The following is a 22,615-nucleotide window of genomic DNA, read 5'->3' as shown; positions in this document are numbered from 1 at the left end:
CATCCGACCGTGTGTACGCTCCATCAGACAAACTTTTTTGGTTTTCATCGGACTTTTGTTGGCTGTGCTAACGGACAAACTTTCTGGCAACAAAAGTCCAATGGAGCAAAGTCTGATCGTGTGTACAGAAAACCATAGGACTTTTGTACAAAGTACAAACAGGCATGTTTAGAACCAATGCAAAAGATCAGACAACAATATAGAAGTTGACCAAAGGTGGCGGTAAAGAGCAGAAAAACCATGTTATTTGGTGAAAGTTGGCTGAAAAAGTCCTGCCGTGTGTATGCAATACAAGTTCAGGGCCGACGCCCTTTGTACAAAAATCCAAGGGAAAGTTTGTACAAGGTCCTATCGTGTGTATGAGGCTTTAGACATTTAAAAAATTGGTGGTTGGGAATTGTTTATCATATGTGGAATTCTGCATTTGTTATATAGATTCCGAAGCGTTGACATCCACAATTACTTAAAGCGGTAGTAAACCCGCATTTTTTTTTTTTTAAAACCTGCAAAGCAAAAGGCATAATGAGCTAGTATGCACCGCATACTAGCTCATTATGAAATACTTACCTTAGAACGAGGCCCCGACATCTCGCCCGATCCACGCCGAGGAAGCCGACATGCTCCCTCGGCGTCTCTTCCGGGTATCGCGGCTCCGGCGCTGTGAGTGGCCGGAGCCGCGATATCGTCACTCCCGCGCATGCGCGCGGGAGATTTAAATCCGGCCGGACGAGCGCTGCCGGATTTTCGCGGAGAGAACCCCCTTGTGCGCATGCGCCGCTGCAGTCAGCGGCGCATACCGAGGGGAATATCTCCTAAACCGTACAGGTTTAGGAGATATTTTTTTTACCTACAGGTAAGCCTTATTATAGGCTTTCCTGTAGGTAAAAGTTAAAAAAGTGGGTTTACTTCCACTTTAAGCAGATTGAAAACATCATAATCTTTTTAACAGCTACAGTATCTCTGAAGCTTTTTCACTTTTTTTTTGTTGCCATTATTGAATTTGTCACATTTTCATTGAGCTGGATGAAAAATCTGTGGCCACGTATTGGAATGTCTCTTTAAAAAAAAATCATGGGCCTAGTCCAAGGATCATATTAAAAAAAATGCATTTTGTTGGTTTATATAAAAGTTTAAATTTTATGGAAATGTAAATACAAAACAGTGCTAAGTGAGTGGGCCAGGATGGACCAGAATTTAAAATGATATTGTATGTGCGTTTATTTGCTCAAGGCTATTGGAATCACATTGATCACATATATTAAAAGAAGACAGTTGAAAATAATATAAATACATCCCCAGTCCCTGAGGGCAGCACGGTTCTAAAAAATTACCCAGATGTGCAGTGGATTATTAACTATACCCTACTGAGTTGTCACCCTCATGCGTAGGAGACTAATGGTTTTGTTGGTTGGTCTTTATTATTATATTGTTTATACAGGATTTATATACAGTATCTCACAAAAGTGAGTACACCCCTCACATTTTTGTAAATATTATATTATATCTTTTCATGTGACAGCACTGAAGAAATGACACGTTTATACAATGTAAAGTAATGTGTGTACAGCTTGTATAACAGTGTTCATTTGCTGTCCCCTCAAAATAACTCAACAAACACCCATTGATGTCTAAACCGCTGACAACAAAAGTGAGTACACCCCATAAGTGAAAATGTCCAAATTGGCCCAAAGTTTGAATATTTTTTGTGCCCACCGTTATTTTCCAGCACTGCCTTAACCTTCTTAGGCATGAAGTTCAGCAGAGTTTCAAAGGTTGCCACTGGAGTCCTCTTTCACTGCTCCATGGCGACATCACGGAGCTGGTGAAAGTTAGAGACCTTGCACTCCCCCACCTTCCATTTGAGGATGCCCCACAGATGCTCAATAGGGTTTAGGTCTGTAGACATGCTTGGCCAGTCCATCACCTTTACCTTCAGCTTCTTTAGCAAGGCAATGGTCATCTTGGAGGCGTGTTTGGGGTTGTTATGATGTTGGAATACTGCCCTTCGACCCAGTCTCTGAAGGGAGGGGATCATGCTCTGCTTCAGTATGTCACAGTACATTGGTATTCATTTTTTTTTTATATCAAATCGTTTTTTGTTTTTTTTGGTTTTGTTTTGTTGAATTATACATACAAACAAATAATATATCAAGTTAATTAATTAAATATCAAGTAATATAAAAAAAAACAAAAAAAAACACATAAACCAACCAGACCTTGCACCTCTAGTATTAAAGTAACTTAACATAACATAATAATCAAAACATAATAGGAGCATAAATACAATTTATTCATCAAATTAAGCTCCCTTAATATCAGTCATCAGACTATGGTAGCTTCATCTATGCAGCTTCAGATTATCTTTCTTTTACATATTAATTTCTTCCCTGCTTATCTACGCCACACCCTTCTACATCGGCTCTTTACTCCCATATATCTCCATTGCCTTTGCTCCTCTCTACTAGATAAACCGTCATAAAATTCAGTACTAGGTTCTATTCACCATGACCATATTTTACCAAACCTTTGAAGTGTACCTCTGTGCTTATTCGTTAATTCTTCTCTTTTAAGTATATACTTAAGTTTCTTAACCCATTGTTTATGGGTTGGAGGATCAGCAGATAACCGTTTTTGTAGAATAACTTTACGCGCTAAGTATAAAGATCATAGCCACGTAGTGTACATCTCTATAGGTAGTGCTCCATCAGGTATTATTTCCAGTAGTGCAAGTTTGGGTGTCCCTGTTATCTCAGTGGAGCATAGTAAGTTTAAGGTTATGAATATTTTTTCCCAGTAATGATGGCGCTTTGGGCATCGCCAGAGCATGTGGAGAAGAGACCCATTAAATAGAGAGTATTGTGGGCATAACGGTGTTGTGTTTTTTTTCCCAAGCATGGAGTTTTTTCGGGTATAATGAGCCATATGTATAATAAAAAGCTGAGATAGCTTTTAGGAGGGCGAGAGAGATATCCTGGGATGTGTTTCCAAGGCTCGTGTCCAGTCCACCTCATCCGAATCTTCTATATCACCTTGCCACCAAACAAAACAATTTTTATGTTTTTCAGTATTCTCTATTATTTGTCATACTTTTTTCTTGCGGTCTTTGATTCTAACCCCACAATTTCCTGAGTTCTCTTTGTTGACCACACTATAAACAAAAAAGTCTGGTTTAGGATAGGAGATGTTTGGATCATTCTACACTTTAGTGGAGAGCTGAATCACATTATCGTAATTCTTTGCAGACATTAATGTCTATTTTAAATGTGCCCCTTTTTATTTGCTGTAATAATTGAGTGTACACTGTTATGCATCAGATGTTGCCCATGGCGTGCTGCTAGTCAGCAGAAGGTGCAACATGTTAACAGATGGCTTTGTTAGAAAGTATGTTGTATATTTATTACCTTCCACAAGGCCTTAGGTACAGATTTCAAGAGCTAGACGAGTGCCAGAGGTAAAAGACACCACAACAGCTAAAAGTGGAATTTAGACCTTCAGTTTCAGTGGACTGTCCAGGAAGCCATCTGCTGACTTCTCTCTCTTAACAAGTTGTAAAATAAATAAATAAAACATTTCTGGGACTTGCCCCCTTGTGTGGGGTTACCTAAAAAATCCATAGGCAGATGGCTAAGTGTCTGCTCAAACTTAACCTCTTCCGTTCTTACAGAAACTACAAGGAGGATTTGTTTCCTACAAAAAAATTCTATTTTTAGGTTCTGAATATGAGACCTCATAATAAATTAAAAGGCATCAGACTTCACTGCCCAAATGATTGCTCCTGGGTGCATGTACTTTGCTACCCATTAATCCATTTGGTATGATGTAACAAAGCTCCAAGAAATGGCAGCTCTCATTGTGAGTGATGAATTTATTGAAATTATTTTCAAATGTTGATGACTGAATTTTTCAGCATGTACTGATTTTCAGTATGTTGGAAAATATATGTGCGACTGTTATTTGAGCTTTACAAAAAATCGTTGTTTACTTCTGTTTATCAGCTAACATAATTTATTTTTTCAACCAGCATTCAAATCTGTCAGATGTCTGTATAAAGCTGCACAGAACATCACATTTATTTTTAAGCTGAACATATTCGGATTCTGCAAACAGCATCTTTTCATAGCATTCTTTGCTCTAGGCATAGAGCCGCCTGGTCCTGTCACATGAAATGTGTATCACATCCCAACATTACAGTATGACACATAGAGCCGATCTGCTAGTTAAAAGTGATTAGCAAATCACTATTCTCTAGTCTTGAAGTACCACATCAGTTGCAGTCAAGCAGAAAAGTACCCCCAGCCCCAAAGTGAAAGATAGATGTGGGGTGGAGAATGGTTTCATTAAAGCATCTGTCAGATCGGTAAGTATAATAATTATTATACAGCATTTATATAGCGCCAACAGTTTACGCAGCGTTTTACAACACAAGGGCAGACAGTACTATTACAATACAATTTAATACAGTAGGAATCAGAGGGCCCTGCTCGTTACAGCTTACCATTTGAGATACTGATGAACTAGTTGCAACAAGCAGTTTTTAAACCCAATAAAGTATCTGTAGTTTTGTATGAAAAAACGTGCTTTTCACAACTTTATACTAGCATTTGAAAAAATCTAATTTTAGTTTTTAGAGGTTAGATGAAATTTTTGGTGCAATAAAACACTTTATATATTTAAAGCCCAAAGGCCTAGGCTATATATATATATATATATATATATATATATATATATATATATATATACATGCATACAGTAAAAAAAATGTTCCTCTGACTTTTTTAATTGCTGCAGCAAGGTTTAAGATATCCTGTCCTGGCAGCACATAGGAGAGTCAGACCATGAATCAGCTAACAAAAAGCAGCAGCCCAGGTCTCCGGCAGCCCAACACAACCCCTTTTCCGCATATACTCCTCCAATCAACAGTGCTGCTCCAGAAACACTTTTCATTAGAGCAGCGTTAAGGGAGGGTACTAGAGAGGACCACGGCTTTGTGTGTGAGAGCTGCAGTCTTACTCTCCTAAGTGTTTGGTTGAGCTGATCAGACCTACACTACAGGGCGATAATGAGAGCATTTAACCATCATAAGTGCTCCTCAATGTGCAGAGACTTTCCAGCTTGTTGGATAATCTCAATGTGCGGAGAGGTCTGCCTAACTAGGGCCAACCTTGTTATATTTTTCTTGTGATTGCTTGGTCGAAATGTCTCCAACTATTACCATATCTATTATTACTTACATTATTTTTTTTAAAGGAAAAAAAGTTTTTTGTACATAAAAACACATGACATTCTATACTGAGGGTCATTTCCTCAGGATAGTCTAAATGTTCATAGGTAATAACTCTTTCCATGTCAGACACATGTGTCTGTCTTAAGTCATCCTCAGGGCTTGTCCATTTAAGTGATCTGATGTTTGAATAATAGCATTTTTTAAAGGCTGGTAAGAGATTTTTTTCACTTTTAGTTTTATGTTTTCAATTTAAACAGCTTTGATTAACATGAAAATGAAACCTTCATAAACTATCATATATAGCAAATTAGCTTCTACATATAGATTTTATTAATTATACATTATCGGCACCAGCTATTGATTTAGCATGCGCCACTTAGTGCCAACATGATCCCGATCCTAGGTTTCCAGCAGCTGTTACTGGTTTCTCCTGCTAACCTTCACACCATCGCTGCATGCTCTAATTAATGAGTATGGGCAAATTTGCCCAGGTTTAATTCACAAGAGGAAGGGTCGTCGAGTCCTATTGAAATTTGTGAATCCCAAACTTAGCAGGGAAGTGTATCGATGGGGATACAACATTTAGGCCATTTTCAAGGCAAGGGGAGTTTTGTAACAGAACAGTAGGATCTTCATGGAAAGCATTAGCGGCACTGTATTTTGACATCATTTTAGTTGTGTGATTGATTTTTTATTTTATTTTTTTATTTTGATATTTACTTTTTGGTCAGTAGAAAAACAGTTTAATAGAATAGTGAATCGATTTTTTCACAGTACCACATTGCATCGTCTTAAATGTTTAATAGCATTTCAAACCATAAAGTGCATAAAAACACTTCAAAACCACAACCCCACATTCTCCAAACTACCTGCCATACCCATCGATTATTCTCAAAAAGTTTAAGCTCTTGCTGCCCATGTAACGCATACATAATGCTTCAAAGTCTGCATGCCATACATATGCATCCATTGACAGTTGAGTTTTCTGTGCTGAGAAAGGTTTCTGTGCTGTGCTCACTGCATGCTCCCAGCACAGTGACTTACTGTAGTTGTGATAGACAGCTCTTGGTCTCTAGTCATGACCAGTAGCCAGTTGGATAAGAACACGACAAAGCCCATATTATTGGCCACTGTAACCCTACTGACCACAGTTGAAAGGTCAGGCAGTGCATTATGGTTACAAAGCATTTGGTCTGGCGAAGCTGTACAATCTGCTGCAACCACATGGTAGTGGCAAACCTGTACCTCTTCTCTAATGATAATGTGGATGTTGTAGGCAGGTACCTAAATGCTATTTGTATTTTTCATACTAAAGTTAATGTTTGGTGACTCATGGGTTAATAGTTTGCTGTGGTGTGCCTTCCCCCTGCACATGTCACTTCCTGTTGAGAAAGGGTATATGCAGAAAGAGGTCGGGCATCTTGGTCTGTTGGGAGTAAAAAGGGTGACCATACACATTGTACAAGATGCCAGGGATGGGTCCGGGACAGAAAGCATATTTCTCCACTATTTGGTTTGTGGCCCATTTAAAAGAGAGTTCAAGGAACATTTTGAGTACTTTTGGTTCTCACACATACAGTATAAGGGGTTACAGGGTAGTCAAGTTGGAGAGAAGAGGAATGATTTACAGTTTTCTTAGAATTGGTAAGTCCTTGTATAGGACCGGAAATTCAGAGACTCAGAGAGACACTGGGTGGGAAAGAGCCACCAAACCCTGATTACAGGGACAAGGTCCTGGTCCTGAAAACATTAACCCATCTGCAAGGGAATCTTTAAAAAACAGCAGAAAGTAGTGAGCAGGTGTCTATAAGGTGAAGTGGGCTATCTGGTGACTGTGAGGTTGTGTGGGCTATCTGGTGACTGACATTCTTGACAAAAAGCACAAGGGACACATCCTACTGACTTTAGGTTATGTCCCTTGTGCTGATTTATCATTTTTTTATTCTGGCTGCACTTAGGCTTTGAACCTTTTCCCTTGAAGTTCATAAATAATACTCTAACAGAACTCTCACTACTCTTTTCAAAACTTTACAAAATGTAGCCAGAATAAAGATAGTCCCGCAGCCATACACCCCAAGGGGGGGGGGGGGGGTCAGCGCAGGGACGGCATGACAGTTGCATGGACAGCCCTGTCGCTGTTTTAAGATTAGCCTCGGGCCAGTTTAAGAGCAGGGGGAGGTGAATCTGTGGGGCGGAGCTACGGCATGGTACGCGATAGCGATCGCGGCGTACCATGCTTTCACTCCCACCCACCCTCCCTGGTTCTATTGGGGTCTGTCAGGTTGGGGTTATCCAGGTGGTCTGCAGGCGGGGCTTGGGGCTTTTGAGTAGGAAAGGTGAGGTACAGGTAGAAAACACTGTTGTACCCATCCATGGGATGGGGGTGATCAATGTACTTCCAGGTTACGAGGGGTTAACCTGGAAGGGTTAAAAAGGTGTAGGTCATTGTGATGGTTTGGGTAAAGCCTCCGAGACAGGGGATTCTGTCTGGAGGTCAAGAGGTCAAAAAGTTGGAAGTTATTCGCAGTGACCAATATGTTGTTATGCTAGTACCCATGACCCGTTTAAAGGCTGGGAATGTTTACAGTTATTTAAAGTTATTTATGGTATTTTATTAAAGTATATATTTTGTTAATAAATTAAGGCCGGATGGCCATTTACTCCATACCTTGTCCGTTGTTTGTTAAAGGTGGGGATCGGGTTTGGAGGGGGGGGTGCCTGTCATGGGTGGAAGGTTATGGATATACATTTCAATAGGCTTAAGTCCTGCAAATGTCATGTTAAAAGGTTGGTTTTATGAATGGAAAATTGATGTCCCCTTAAAAGTTTAGAAAAGAAACAAGAACTCTTCATCAAAGCTGCCTCTAAGAGTCTGCTCCCAACCATCATAATTTATTCTATTGACATAACTCTATTCTGCTTATTTCAGACTATGGGCTTACCTACCCAGCCAGTTTCCTTTGCAAGTGAAGGGCAGTTACTGTGAGTGCATCAAATTCCTAAAAATATGAAGAACCATTATATTCTGTAATCCCTAAAATGACCACCATAACTGCCCAGAAGCAGGCATAATATACATTTAGCCTCATAGGTGTGCACAGCCTATTGCATTAGGGTGTGCACCCAAAGCTCAAACACACGTTACAATCTTATTTTTAACTACATATTTTTTTATATTGTTTAGAAGCCCCATTGGGGGCTTTGGTGAAATATTAGGGGTCTAAAGAGACTCCTGATGTCTCACTTTTAAGACAGGGAAGGGGCCTGAGGATAGAGATTCCCAAGCCTCTTTCTCTATAGACTCAGCTACACTAGACAGTGAATGAATGGGAAGTGCCCTGTGTGGAGCGGCTTCCTGTTCAATCACAAACTCTAGCATCGCAAACATAGCTTACTATGCTTCAGTTATGAATGAACACAGTGAGTTATTGGTACCGTTCACTTGCTGTGTTTATTTAGAAAAGAAAGGGGCTAAATTACATATTTACCAACCTTTTTCCCTGCTCTCTATCCTAAAGCATCCGGCATTAGAGGAGAGGAGGGAAGCTGGCAGCACTGCGGGGTGGGGAGGTGGCGGACGGGCAGTAGGGGGAATCTGTGCTAATTAGGGTGTGCCCAGGCACACCTGGCAAACCCTGTGCGCACGCCTATGTTTGGCATTATCAATTGTAGAATATATAATATATATATATATATATAAAGATATTTTAATGGAGACATACTATATTTTTCATTATTACCTCACGAGTGCAAGCCGTTACAAGTTAAAAATGCCCTTTATCACAGCTTCAGTTCCTTTACTGTACAGGAACTCAGTAATAACTACTAATGTTTATAGCATTTATAGTTACTGGAAACAGGAACAGGGACACTGACTGTGCAGTGCTCTGCATTCTGACTATCTGGCTTGTATTATGTCTGTAATCTAGATTGTGAAGATAACGGATGTAGGTTAATAACTTTTTTCATTAAAAAAAGTGTTTTGAATTGAATAAATAGCTGCTTTTCCTCAATCATACACTTCCCCTTGAGATAACAGAATAAAAACAGGAGCTTTCATTTAAATCATGGCTTGAAGGCCAACAGTGATTCACTGGCGAAGAGACCAGGAAAGAGAACTTAAGATAAAAAAAGAACTGATTGAAAGAAAATATATATACATTTGGGGAAAACATCAGCCTGTCTCTAAGCGTTTTCCTGCCATTGTCTTAAGAGGGTCAGAGGAGCCCTTCTGAAAAAACAGCAATCAGTAGTTCTGGGTTCCTCCACTGCTTGTAGGATCATTTCATTTATCCAGTAGGGGAAAGGGAGAGGAAAAACAGGAAGCGATGTGTGCACACCCGCCCGTGCTTATAGACTCGGGGTCTGGATACCTGCCGATACTTAGGAAGAGTTAATTTTAACCCCTTTGTGTACATCTGAAGACAAAATAGAGTGATACTCATCAACACGATTGATATAGTTATTCTTAATCTTGTCAAACAAGGTGTGATTATTATTAGTGTTCTGACTGGTTTGGGAACCAATCAGAAACCCTATTTAAAGATCGTATAAATCTTTCAATGTGTGGTCAACTCTAAAGTTGGCCATACACTAGTGGAATTTTGTTCAAAATATTTTGTTTTAAGAAACTTCATTCCTTTTCTAATCCCTAGTGGGGACAAATCGATGTTTGTTTTTGACTGCAGTGATGAGAAAATTCAGAGCAGGATGGAAATGTTTTCTCAAAGAAATACATTCCTAATGGGGTATGCGGGTTTTGTTTGGAAAAGGCCATTCATTCCCAAATTGAATGTTAAAAGCAAACTTTTAAACAACATTGGTCATGTCATCAACTGTACTGAGAATTTTCGTACAAATCTTACAAACATTAATTTAATCTGCTAGTGTAAGGCTTAAGGATCAAGCTGGTTGCATCATCTAGTTCATAGATGAAGAACCACTAAGTTATTTATTTGAAATGATACAAAAATGAATACACAAAGCACACAAAGTTCACAAATATTTAATTTCAGTAGATTTTCTTACCAAAACTCCAAGAAAATGAATTATGCCCAGTTTATTTCTCCCTAAAATAAGTCTCCCTATTGAGTCCATGTATAAGATAACGTGATGGGTTGGACTTGATGGACTTGTGTCTTTTTTCAACCACACCTACTTTACTGTGTGATGGTATATCATCCCTTAAAAATCTCCAAAATTTTGCGTCATCCGTTATGCTATAGAAATTTTTATATTGTTATTATACAGGATTTATATAGTGCCAACAGTTTATGCAGTGCTTTACAATATAAAAGGGAGACAATACAGTTATAATACAATAAAATACAAGAGGATTAAGAGGGCCCTGCTCAGAAAAGCTTACAATCTAATCAGCAGAAATATAAAACATACACTACATGGCAGTCATGTACTACTGTGGAACAGTTTTGGAAAGGGGTTTTAAGGTTAGTCTTTAATATCTGTCAAGCAACTTTGCCCTAAATGTTGGTTAACATTTATAATTGATTACATCTACAGCTACTAGCTTACATCTAAAAACTCCCATCATACTTAATGTGATTGTAGCCGTATTAGTGCAATTGTGACAGAGAAAATTGAGTACTGTCCGTGATACTTTTTTTATTTGCACTAACATACAATTTTTCAGGACAAGCTTTCGGGGCATGTCCCCTTCTTCAAGGTCCAAGCAGTACTCAACGGTACTGCTTGGGCCTTGAAGAAGGGGACATGCCCCGAAAGTTTGTCCTGAAAAATTGTTTGTTAGTGCAAATAAAAAAAGTATCTTGGACAGTATTCAATTTTCTCTATCTAAAAACTCTAATTATCTCTCCAGTTCACATTATACAGTATTTTCTAACAAATAGATGCTAGATATTACACAATGTTACCGAATAAATTTGCTGTACAGCGATTTGCAGGATTTGCACCCAAAACTATCCACTGGAAAAACTTTGCACCGCAAATTGGGAAATCTGCAACAGTGGCATACTAAGTGGGGGGGCGGGGGGACGGGCCACCCCGGGTGCCACACACTGGGGGGGTGTCAGGCCAGCGCCCCCCTCCCTCCGCAACTGAAGAGGAGACAGCGACGTGCCTGGGGTTCACAGCCCACACAGAAAGAGCCCGAGGCACTGGCAGTGGGCGGCATTGCAGGGGGGAGGTGCGAGCAACACCCGAGTGGAGTGACATCTGCCGGCTCAGTGATCCGGGACCCGGCGCAATAATCCCCTTCTCTCTGTGGTCACGTCACGCGGCTGTTCTGATCAGCCCGGCAGCGGCTGTCACTCACAGCCGAGCAGAGTGAAGCCGCCTCCCCCTCCTCCATGCACAGCACTGTGTAGAGATAAAGGAGGAGGGGGATGCGGCTTCACTCGGCTGTGAGTGACAGCCACTGCCGAGACTGATCAGAACGGCGCAACGTGAGACACGTGACCACAGAGAGAAGGGGATTATTACGCCGGGTCCCAGATCACTGAGCCGACAGGTGTCACTCCACTCGGGTGCTGCTCGCACCTCCCCCCGTTAATGCCACTGCCTTGGGATCGAGGTACATTATGGGTCCTTAGGGGAGTCTGTGCACTGTAGGGGGGTTCTTTACTGTAGGGGGTCTGTGCACTGTAGGGGGGTTCTTTACTGTAGGGGGTCTGTGCACTGTAGGGGGGTTCTTTACTGTAGGGGGTCTGTGCACTGTAGGGGGGTTCTTTACTGTGGGGGTCCTGCACTAAAGGGGGTCTGCACTGTAGGGGGGTCCTGCACTGTAGGGGGTCTGCACTGTAGGGGGGTCTGCACTGTAGGGGGGTCTGCACTGTAGAAGGGGTCCTGCACTGTAGGGAGGTCCTGCACTGTAGGGGGGGTCTGTACTGTAGGGGAAGATTCGACACTGTAGGGGGGTCTGTACTGTAGGTGAGGACTCTGCACTGTAGGGGAGTCTGTACTGTAGGGGAGTCTGTACTGTAGGGGGTCTGCGCTGTAGGGTGGAGGGGTCTGTACTGTAGGAGGGTCTGCACTGTAGGGGAGGATTCTGTACTGTAGGAGGGTCTGCATTGTAGGGGGGGGGGTCTGCGCTATAGGGTGGAGGGGTCTGTACTGTAGGGGAGGATTCTGTACTGTAGGGGGGTCTACACTGTAGATGGGGGTCTGTATGGTAGGGAGGGGGGTCTGCACTGTAGGGGGTCTGTGTAACATGCAGGTGGTCCAGAGCTGTGAGGGGCTGTGTAATGTAAAGGGGTGCAGAGGTGCAGGGTGCTGTGCAATGTAAAGGGGTCCAGAAGTACAAGGGCTGTGTAATGTAAAGGGGTCCAGAGGTTCAGGGTGGTGTGTAATGTAAAGGGGTCCAGAGGTACAAGGGCTGTGTGATGTAAAGGGGTCAGGAGGTTCAGGGTGCTGTGTTATGTAAAGAAGTCCAGAGGTACAAGAGCTGTGTAATGTAAGGGGGTCCAGAGGTGCTGGCTGCTGTGTAATGTAAAGGGGTCCAGAAGTGCAGGCTGCTGTGTAATGTAAAGAGGTCCTTAGGTGCAAGGTCCTGTGTAATGTAAAGGAGCCCAGAGGTGCAGGCTGCTGTGTAATGTAAAGAGGTCCTTAGGCGCAAGGTCCTGTGTAATGTAAAGGGGTCCAGAGGTGCAGGGCGCTGTGTAATGTAAAGGGGTCCAGAGGTGCAGGGCGCTGTGTAATGTAAAGGGGTCCAGAGGTGCAGGGCGCTGTGTAATGTAAAGGGGTCCAGAGGTGCAGGGTGCTGTGTAATGTAAAGGGGTCCAGAGGTGCAGGGTGCTGTGTAATTTAAAGGGGTCCAGAGGTGCAGTTGTGGAGAGGGGGGGTACACAGTGGTGAAAAAAAATATATTGAAGGATGCAGAGGTATGCAGGGGACACAGTGGGTGTTTTTACATTTTATGGTGGGGGGGGGGTGCCAGATATAGGATCCGCCCCGGGTGCCAAATGCTCTAGGTACGCCCCTGATCTGCAAAATGTGTTATCTGACATGTCAAGGATTTGGGAATTGGGAGTGGGAATTTACGATTTGTCACTTCAGCTATTACTTTCTTAGTGTATATTTACAATGGGAGTGAAGTAATACCAATTTTTTTTTTTTTTATTTAGTTTTTTTGAATGGTAGTCGCTGATACTGCACAGCGATAACAAGGAGCAACAAAACAAGCATCCAATACCAAAAAAGTAAACGTTTCCATTACACAGAAAAGTAGATACAGTGTATATACAGTATTTGTCAAGATCTCTATGTGTTTGTAAAGTTGATGCAGTCATTTTTTTGGCAATCATAGACAAATTAAAGTTAAAAAGATGCTATTTGCTGCTGATGCTGGCCTGCTCATGCTGTCACAAACATCATCACTAAGTTACCAATTTAGATTTTTTTTGTGGAAGAAACAATGACTACCCATGGCATGACACGTCCAACGTTTCTCCTCCTGATGATCAGGAGAAGACAAGATGTCCTATGATAAAGCGTGGGAGAACAGCGGGTGTTCACTAGATTTCCGGCAGGATGAAAATATTATAGAGCTGTATGAAGTTTAGAATAAATATTAGCAGTTCAGAATGGTTTGCATTCCTGTGTTAAAGTGAGGAATAATTCTCCTATTTTTGGGATATTTGATGGAATGAAACATGTGAATACCTTCTTTTCTATAAAGGTCTGTGGACTGCATCAAAAACGCACCAAAAACAGTGAGGACTTTGGGTTCCTTTAGTTGAGTTTTTCTAAAACAGGGTACCATCTAGGTTCCCCAGGGGTGCCACAAGCACTGGACCTAGTTTGACCTGGTGTGGGTGGGTCATCCCCCAGCATCATTAAAACCTATGACACTCTAGGGCCAAGATCATGGTCTCATTCATTGCTATAGTAATGACATCCAGCTCTGCCACACCATGGCAATGCATGACACTGATAAGGGGAAGGCAGTATGTGGGGCCACCCCCAGCTGTTGGGAGAAATTGGAACACTTCCTCCCCTGACCTCCGCTACCTCCCTGAAGTATTGGCCCAAATAGCAAGGATAACTTGCCACAAATGTGTGGCAGTGTTGCATTGTAAGTCTTGTTAACTTGCTGCACATTTTCACTGGAAAGTTGTACACTTGCAGAGCACTTAAAGCACAAGTTCTAGTTGACACTTTTCCAATTTGTAGAAAATTTTCATGGCAAGTCTCTAGCAAGAGCAAAGTTGCAGTGGTGAGCCTACAGCAAGAGCTCTGCAAGTCTACAGCATGAAAATTCAGCCACAGTGACCCCTGTGGTGGGATGACTATTGCACAACATAACTGAGCCAGAACTTGCAGCCGACTAGCAGAATGTTTGCAAAGAAAGTTGATCTGGAGTCATGCAATGTGGACTTGCTGCAATTGTGCAACAAACTTGTGAAGCCTGGCGAGTCTAGCTATAGCTTAGCAACTAATTTAAAAATTTTCAGCTCAATTGCTTGCTATCTGGGGGGAGGGGGGTACCTATTTTGAAAAGGGGGCTTCTAATGTGATGTTAATTTCATCAAGGCAGTTGTGTGCATTGTCCCTGGCTAAGGTTTCCCATTGATAAGTAACATTTATGTTTTTTACATTTTGGCATGGGATGCCTTGAGATTTTGCTTACTTTTAAAGGGTGCCGCGACTGAAAAAGGTTGAGAATCAATGCTTTGGTCATTTCTTATGATAACCTGTATGGTTACGGTATACTGATAGCAATAATTGTTCTTTTTTAATTGTATTCTCTTTACTTTTTCAACATATTGATTATATATTTACTAACTGCTTGTTTCACTATAAGAAAATAAAACAATAGGTTTGGGTACATGGAGATGAGTTTGTAAGCTGGTCTGTAACGCACATTACAGCCCTCTACTTGGAGGGATTTCAAAACTTAGTCAGAAACAATTGAGTACTTTCCCTAAAACTTTTTTTATTTGCACTAACATACAATCTTTCAGGACAAGCTTTCGGAGTATGTCCCCTTCTTCAAGGTCCCAGCAGTGCAATCTTATTCAGGATAGTTGGCCTAAAAACCTCACTAGTTAAAAAAGTACTCTAAACAAAAGAAAAAAAGTGGTAGTAAAAATAAGCTAAAAAAAATAAACAGCCTCTCAGAGCTTTCAGCAGAGCCATGATGGAGTGTCAAGTGATATGCCTTATCACTGGAGGAAAGGGTGCTGGCTCAGGTCAGTTTTTCACAATGGCTCAACAGTAACAACCACTCCATAACTGCAAACGTCCCGAGAAATTAAAACAGAGGGTTCATTTAATTTATACAGACAGCACAGCCTCAGAGACTTGTCTTTGTCATTTTAATTGGCAATAGTGAAAATGCCGCAGAGAGTAATAAATATTTGTCAACAGCTCTTTCAGTTTATTGTAAACCTCTTAAATGTTCATTTCACCTCTACCCTTAGAAAATAAAGATGAATTCCCAGTCATGTGACAGTGCTGACCAATGACTGAGGGCTGCCAGCATTATGCTGCTACACAACCTCTGGACAGCGGCGGATCATTTTTGACACTGCAGATAAGTGCAGCGGGGACAGGAGGAGTGGGAAATGAAACTTTCTTTTTTAAGGTGTAAAGGTGTAATTAAAATTTAAAAAGGGGGGGCGGCGATAAAGGTCATGACCTGAGAAAATGTCATGTCATAGAGGATGTTTAGCATACATACATCATTTTTTAAGAAGACTTCATGTTGCAAGGGCCAGGGTCCTAGCTGGGTAAACGTTCTGCTAATAACCTTGGTATCTAATTATAATCAGTGGTGTAATGATTAGCACTTTCACCTAGCAGCAAAAGAATCATTGATTCATATCCCAACTATGACACTACCTACCTTGCATGTTCTTCCTTGTCCCTGCATGGGTTTCCTCTGGGTACTTCGGTTTCATCCAACACTCCAAAGACATGCTGGTAGGTTAATTGGTTCCTGTCTAAATTGGCCTTAGTGTATGTATGAATGTGAGTTAGATTGTAAGCTCCTTAAGGGCTGGACTGATGTGAATGTACAATGTATATGTATATCACTGTGTAAATTGACAGCACTATATAATAAATAAATAATCAATACACCCTTTGCGATGACAGCGATTTGTTTTTTTACATGAAGTGGATCTTTACTGCTGCAAAATAAAACTTATATTGAATTTGTAGGTGACTCACACATATAGAACTATACATATTGCAAGTTTGTTATATTGTGATATAATAATAATGATGGGGTACCTGTGTTCAACTCCAGTGCAACATACTAAGCTGAGGAATATGGGCATTGAGCACTGGCATCAGCACGTAAATGATTAAGACTGGGTCTCCCAATGGTGGGGGCTATTTCCCTGTATAGGGAAGAGTGCAAGGGCTTTGCGGGTAAGCTACAAGGAGCTGACAACATAGCACAACTGGGCATGTGTAAGACTGGGCACTGTTACTGAATTGCAGAACTACTTATTTGCCCACAAGATGGCACTGCCAATTGGTCTTGCCTAACTTGGATTGGATTACAGTCACCAGGAGCAGTCTGGGAGATGTAGTCTTGAAGAAGGAGCATAACTACAGCCGTCCATGGGCCGCAGCTACAAGGCCCATAAGCACCTAGGGGCAGGAAGGACCATATAAAAGTAAAAACTCAGGAAGGAGCTGGGTAGTTCGGGAAGCACGCCAAAAGGGTAAGAGTATAAGAGCCATGCTGTGCCAAGCTGAGAAGTAAGAGGGAGAGAGAGAGAGAGAGCGGACTGCTGTGCTGGACACTGGAGCTAGGAGGCTAATTTGGATGTGGGCATCTGCTATCCAGAATTCGCTGCCCAGGTCACCATCACATCTGCTGCTTAATGGGCCCCCACCACATGGACCACTTGCTGCTGTTAGAAGACTGCTGCAGAGGAATTTGGTGGGAGGGTCTTTGACCTGTTTTACCACTATAATTATTAACCCTTCCTTCAGACGAGAATTGACAAAGAACCACATCTCCACTGCCCTTTTTGGTACAAGAGTTCTATCACACTTGCTTTTGCATCCATCAGTAAGCAGCAGCCCTCAAAGCCAAATACAAAGACTAAAGCTATCCATATCCCAGAACAATGACTTTCTATTTGCTCCCTCTTGTTGCATAATATCTCGATTTTCATATCTTCCCCATTACCCTTTGTTTTTGCCCCTTCTTCTCAATTGCTTCACTAAGGAGTTTAAATACCTACTGAGCCTAACTTTACTCTAGAGTGCTGTTAAATGCCACCAGTCACCAGCCACCAGTCATTTCCACCTTTTTGCATGCCAACATTTTAAAGGGCCCCAATGATGCCAGCGGAAGCTTATCACAATGACTGTCCAAGTCACTACACTCCCGAGAGCTGAACTGGGTTGCTGTTATTGAGTTCAGGTTTTAAGGCCTAAACCTAGCCCCTTTGTTGGAAAGCTCTCAAGTGACCTAGTCTGTTACATCTCTTTATAATCCTCCTTGGTCACTTGAGGCGTAACCTCTAATACAGAGAGCTACTGTTTACACTCCTGGTACTGCAATATATGCTGGGTTTGACTCTAGCGGTACCTCTGTTGGATGCAATGTATCTGTTTTTGTTGTATTTATGTGCATTGATATACCAAACTGCTTTGTTATATTTGTGATTTTTAAATCTGCCAATACATGCTTATATTTTTAAAGGGCAGTGTGAGTAATCTTTGTACATCTGCTGGAAGTTTTCAGCTAAGGTATTTTGGTGGTGTCAGTGAGGGTGAGGCCTCACCTAGGGCTACAGAGAGCAGAGGAGCCAAACTTACCAGCGGCTCCTGTGGGGGTAGCGCTACACATGGAATGGGTGACCTCTGGGGGAAAAGGGAGGAAGTGTGGGAATCCTGGTTGGAGACAGTGCAAGAGTAGAATGTTGGGGGGAGGGCAGAGTGGGTCCAGTAAACTGCCCAGCACAGATATATTTTTGATGACAGCCCATATTGGCGTGAGAAGACTTCTGCCAATATTATACAGGAGTCCAGTTGCTTCACTTTAGTGGAACACTGCAGCTTAATGATCCAAACATTTTACTGAATATGCAGAGTTTGGTTCTGCAGCCAGCCTGACCAAGTGCACCACTGCTCACCAGCCTGTGATGGGTTTTTTTTTTTTTTAACATTCTTTATTTTATTTGAATTACAAAATGAAAAGAGTTTCCAGTACAAAAATTAAAACATTCAAATTTTCCCATGTACAAAATGTTTCTTGACATAAATAGCAAATAGGCATATTTCAGCCCTTATAATATGTTGCAATAAAAGAAACAGATGAGTGTACACTTGCAAAACTTTAGGAACAACTACACACTGTCCATCATTGAAAAGAGATTATGTGTGAGAGACAGCTACAATGTGTGATGTTATGTTGTATAGTTTACATGCACTAAGGGCCAGTTCACACCATAGAAACGCAGTCCGAATGCTTTCCAGATGCTTTTCTGCATGCATGTATTTGTCGCATTTTGATGTGTTTTTGGTGCATTTTTCATTTATTTTGGTGCGTTTTTGATGCAGTCCAGTGCATTTTTGCCCCTCTTTTTTAACCTTAAATAAGGACATGTGTATTCCAGTATATTTAGGTGCGTTCCGGTGCTTTCCAGTGCGTTATTGATGTGTTTTACAGCATTCCAGTACAGGAAAAATGCAGCATGTTCTACTTTTTTTTCTGGAAATGGAACGCCCTGAAACTGCAAGCACTGGTGTGAACTATGCCATTGAAAGCCATATAACCTACTTTCCATACTTTTGATGCAGAAAAAAAACGCACTGGACTGCATGTGGTGTTAACTGGGCCAGTTCACATCACATGCAGTCCAATGTTTTTTTGTTCTGCAAGGTTAGGTTAAAGTAGGTGATGATTTACAATGGCATCGTTCACACCAATGGGGTCAGTTCCAGGGCTTTTCAGTTCCAGAAAAAAAAGTAGAACATGCTGCATTTTTCCTGCACTGGACTGTACTGAAACACAGTAAAACGCATCAAAAACACATAGTATAGTGAGAAAAAAAACCAGGAAAACAGAAGAAAAAAAAGCACCTGGAATGCATCCGGAAACGCATAAAAAAACGCACTGGGACGCACCAAAAACGTGTTAAAAACACGCATGCAGAAATGGATTTGGAGTGCATTTTTGTAGTGTGAACCAGCAGATTATATACAAATTCCACTCTCTGTCCATCACATTTTATATATTTATATACAGTGCCTTGCGAAAGTATTCGGCCCCCTTGAACTTTTCAATCTTTTGCCACATTTCAGGCTTCAAACATAAAGATATAAAATTTTAATTTTTTGTGAAGAATCACCAACAAGTGGGACACAATTGTGAAGTGGAACGAAATCTATTGGATTTTTGAAACTTTTTTAACTAATAAAAAAATAAAAAGTGGGGCGTGCAAAATTATTTGGCCCCCTTGCGTTAATACTTTGTAGAGCCACTTTTTGCTGCGATTACAGCTGCAAGTCGCTTGGTATATGTCTCTATCAGTTTTGCACATCGAGAGACTGAAATTCTTGCCCATTCTTCCCAGCACAGTGAGGTTGGATGGAGAGCGTTTGTGAACAGCAGTTTTCAGCTCTTTCCACAGATTCTCGATTGGATTCAGGTCTGGACTTTGACTTGGCCATTCTAACACCTGGATACGTTTATTTGTGAACCATTCCTTTGTAGATTTTGCTGTATGTTTGGGATCATTGTCTTGTTGGAAGATAAATCTCCTTCCCAGTTTCAGGTCTTTTGCAGACTCCAACAGGTTTTCATCCAGAATGGTCCTGTATTTGGCTGCATCCATCTTCCCCTCAATTTTAACCATCTTCCCTGTCCCTGCTGAAGAAAAGCAGGCCCAAACCATGATGCTGCCACCACCATGTTTGACAGTGGGGATGGTGTGTTGAGGGTGATGAGCTGTGTTGCTTTTACGCCAAACATATCGTTTTGCATTGTGGGCAAAAAATTCGATTTTGGTTTCATCTGACCAGAGCACCTTCTTCCACATGTTTGGTGTGTCTCCCAGGTGGCTTGTGGCAAACTTTAGACGAGACTTTTTATGGATATCTTTGAGAAATGGCTTTCTTCTTGCCACTCTTCCATAAAGGCCAGATTTGTGCAGTGTACGACTGATTGTTGTCCTATGGACAGACTCTCCCACCTCAGCTGCAGTTCTCTGCAGTTCATCCAGAGTGATCATGGGCCTCTTGGCTGCATCTCTGATCAGTCTTCTCCTTGTCTGAGCTGAAAGTTTAGAGGGACGGCCAGGTCTTGGTAGATTTGCAGTTGTCTGATACTCCTTCCATTTCAAAATGATCGCTTGCACAGTGCTCCTTGGGATGTTTAAAGCTTGGGAAATCTTTTTGTATCCAAATCCGGCTTTAAACTTCTCCACAACAGTATTACGGACCTGCCTGGTGTGTTCCTTGGTCTTCATGATGCTCTCTGCGCTTTCAACAGAACCCTGAGACTATCACAGAGCAGGTGCATTTATACAGAGACTTGATTACACACAAGTGGATTCTATTTATCACCATCAGTCATTTAGGACAACATTGGATCATTCAGAGATCCTCGCTGAACTTCTGGAGTGAGTTTGCTGCACTGAAAGTAAAGGGGCCGAATAATTTTGCACTCACCACTTTTCAGTTTTTTATTTGCTAAAAAAGTTGAAATTATCCAATAGATTTCGTTCCACTTCACAATTGTGTCCCACTTGTTGGTGATTCTTCACAAAAAATTAAAATGTTATATCTTTATGTTTGAAGCCTGAAATGTGGCAAAAGGTTGAAAAGTTCAAGGGGGCCGAATACTTTCGCAAGGCACTGTATATATATATAGACACACACACACACACACACACACACACACACACACACACACACACACACACACACACACACACACACACTATTTTCAGTGAAACAGTGATAGTTTCTCTTTTTCCCAGCCTGTGGTGCATGACCGTCAAAGCAAAAGATTATCTGGTTGGGCTGCAGCTTGGCTATTAATGTGCCTTTCCAATAATCAGATACAGCGATGTAACCCCATATTCATGGTCTCTTGAAGGTTTGAAGAGGTAATTATTTTTCAAGGTTGTATCCATTTAGACTTTTAAGAGCATTTGATTTAGACCAGTTTGGTCATGTTATTGGATTTATGATTTTTTGTTTTATAAGAAAGATGTCATTCAAGGCATTGAATTATTAACCGCAGGTGTTTGACATAGCTTCTCTGGAAAATTTTTGAATTGGATAAAATTGAATAAGGTTGAATTGAAAGCTGAAGTGTAGCATTCACTCCATTCCACTCACTCCCCCCTCTCCCCATGTACAAACCCCCTGCTCTCACTGGGAGGACATCCCACATATATAAAATAAAAATCATACTAGGTGTCTTTAGTCATGTGTCATCAGAAGTCATCTTTCTCCGTGTCTTTTTCCATGGAGGTGGGCAGGTCCTAAATACTGCAAAGAGCAGCACTATGTCTCTACAGTACCCCATTGTCCTGTGAGCCCAGGTTGGGGTGGGTCCATGACAGTCTGGACTCACAGGATGTGGGTTGAATGACACTGGCTGTCATTCAACTCAGAAGGATGGCAGCATCTTTTTGTGTAGAAGAAATATTGTAGAGGAAAGCTTTAGATTCAAGGTGATTATTGCAGGAAAGGTTTTTTTTTTTTTTTTTTTTATCATCACCTAGCCTCTTCATTTTCACCAAACTTCAGCTTTAAGTGATAAGTTCCCTCTTTCTTGTAAAAAAAAAAAGATAAGTTCACCTTTTTGAAAATAAATAAATGCACATATTTTTCTTTTCAATCTGTGATAGTGGTGCGGGGAGAAGAACCCCAACCCACTGTCAAGGGGAGGTGGGATTGGGATGCAGGGGGAAGGTCTGGAGCATGTTACACCCTAAATATGGTGTAATACGTAACATGCTGCAAAGGGGAACTTAGCTTTTAACATTAAAGCGGTAGAAAACCACAGCAATTAAAAAAAAATCCCCTGCAAGGCAATGGCATATTGTGCTAGTATGCATCACATCTAGGATGCATCTACATCCTCAGGGCCCTAAGTCAACAGCTGATTTTCAGGAGGGTAAAAAAAACAGAATTCCATGAATGCCAATTTTATCATAGTTACATGTTACATTGGTCCAGCTTTGAGCAAGTATGTATGTGCCATACCTAGAAGATCCCCGGGGGCAGCTGGAAACCACTGTAGTAGTCATGACTACTACACTAATCTCTACTAGCTTCTAGGCCCCCTGCCAAGTGGCTGCCATGCTGCTTGCTGAACACATAAGGTCGCCCACCCATCTAAATAGTTGCAAAGTGTCATGACATTACCGCCCTGCCTCTCAACCTTTTCCAATAAGAGAACGCTTTGCATTCATTGAATGAGCGACATGGAAT

The sequence above is a fragment of the Lithobates pipiens genome, unplaced genomic scaffold (assembly GCF_037356315.1).
Source record: "Lithobates pipiens isolate NorthernLeopardFrog02 unplaced genomic scaffold, aLitPip1_a1.2 Scaffold_3, whole genome shotgun sequence".
In the NCBI taxonomy this organism is placed as follows: domain Eukaryota; kingdom Metazoa; phylum Chordata; class Amphibia; order Anura; family Ranidae; genus Lithobates; species Lithobates pipiens.
This window is presented reverse-complemented; position numbering follows the sequence as displayed.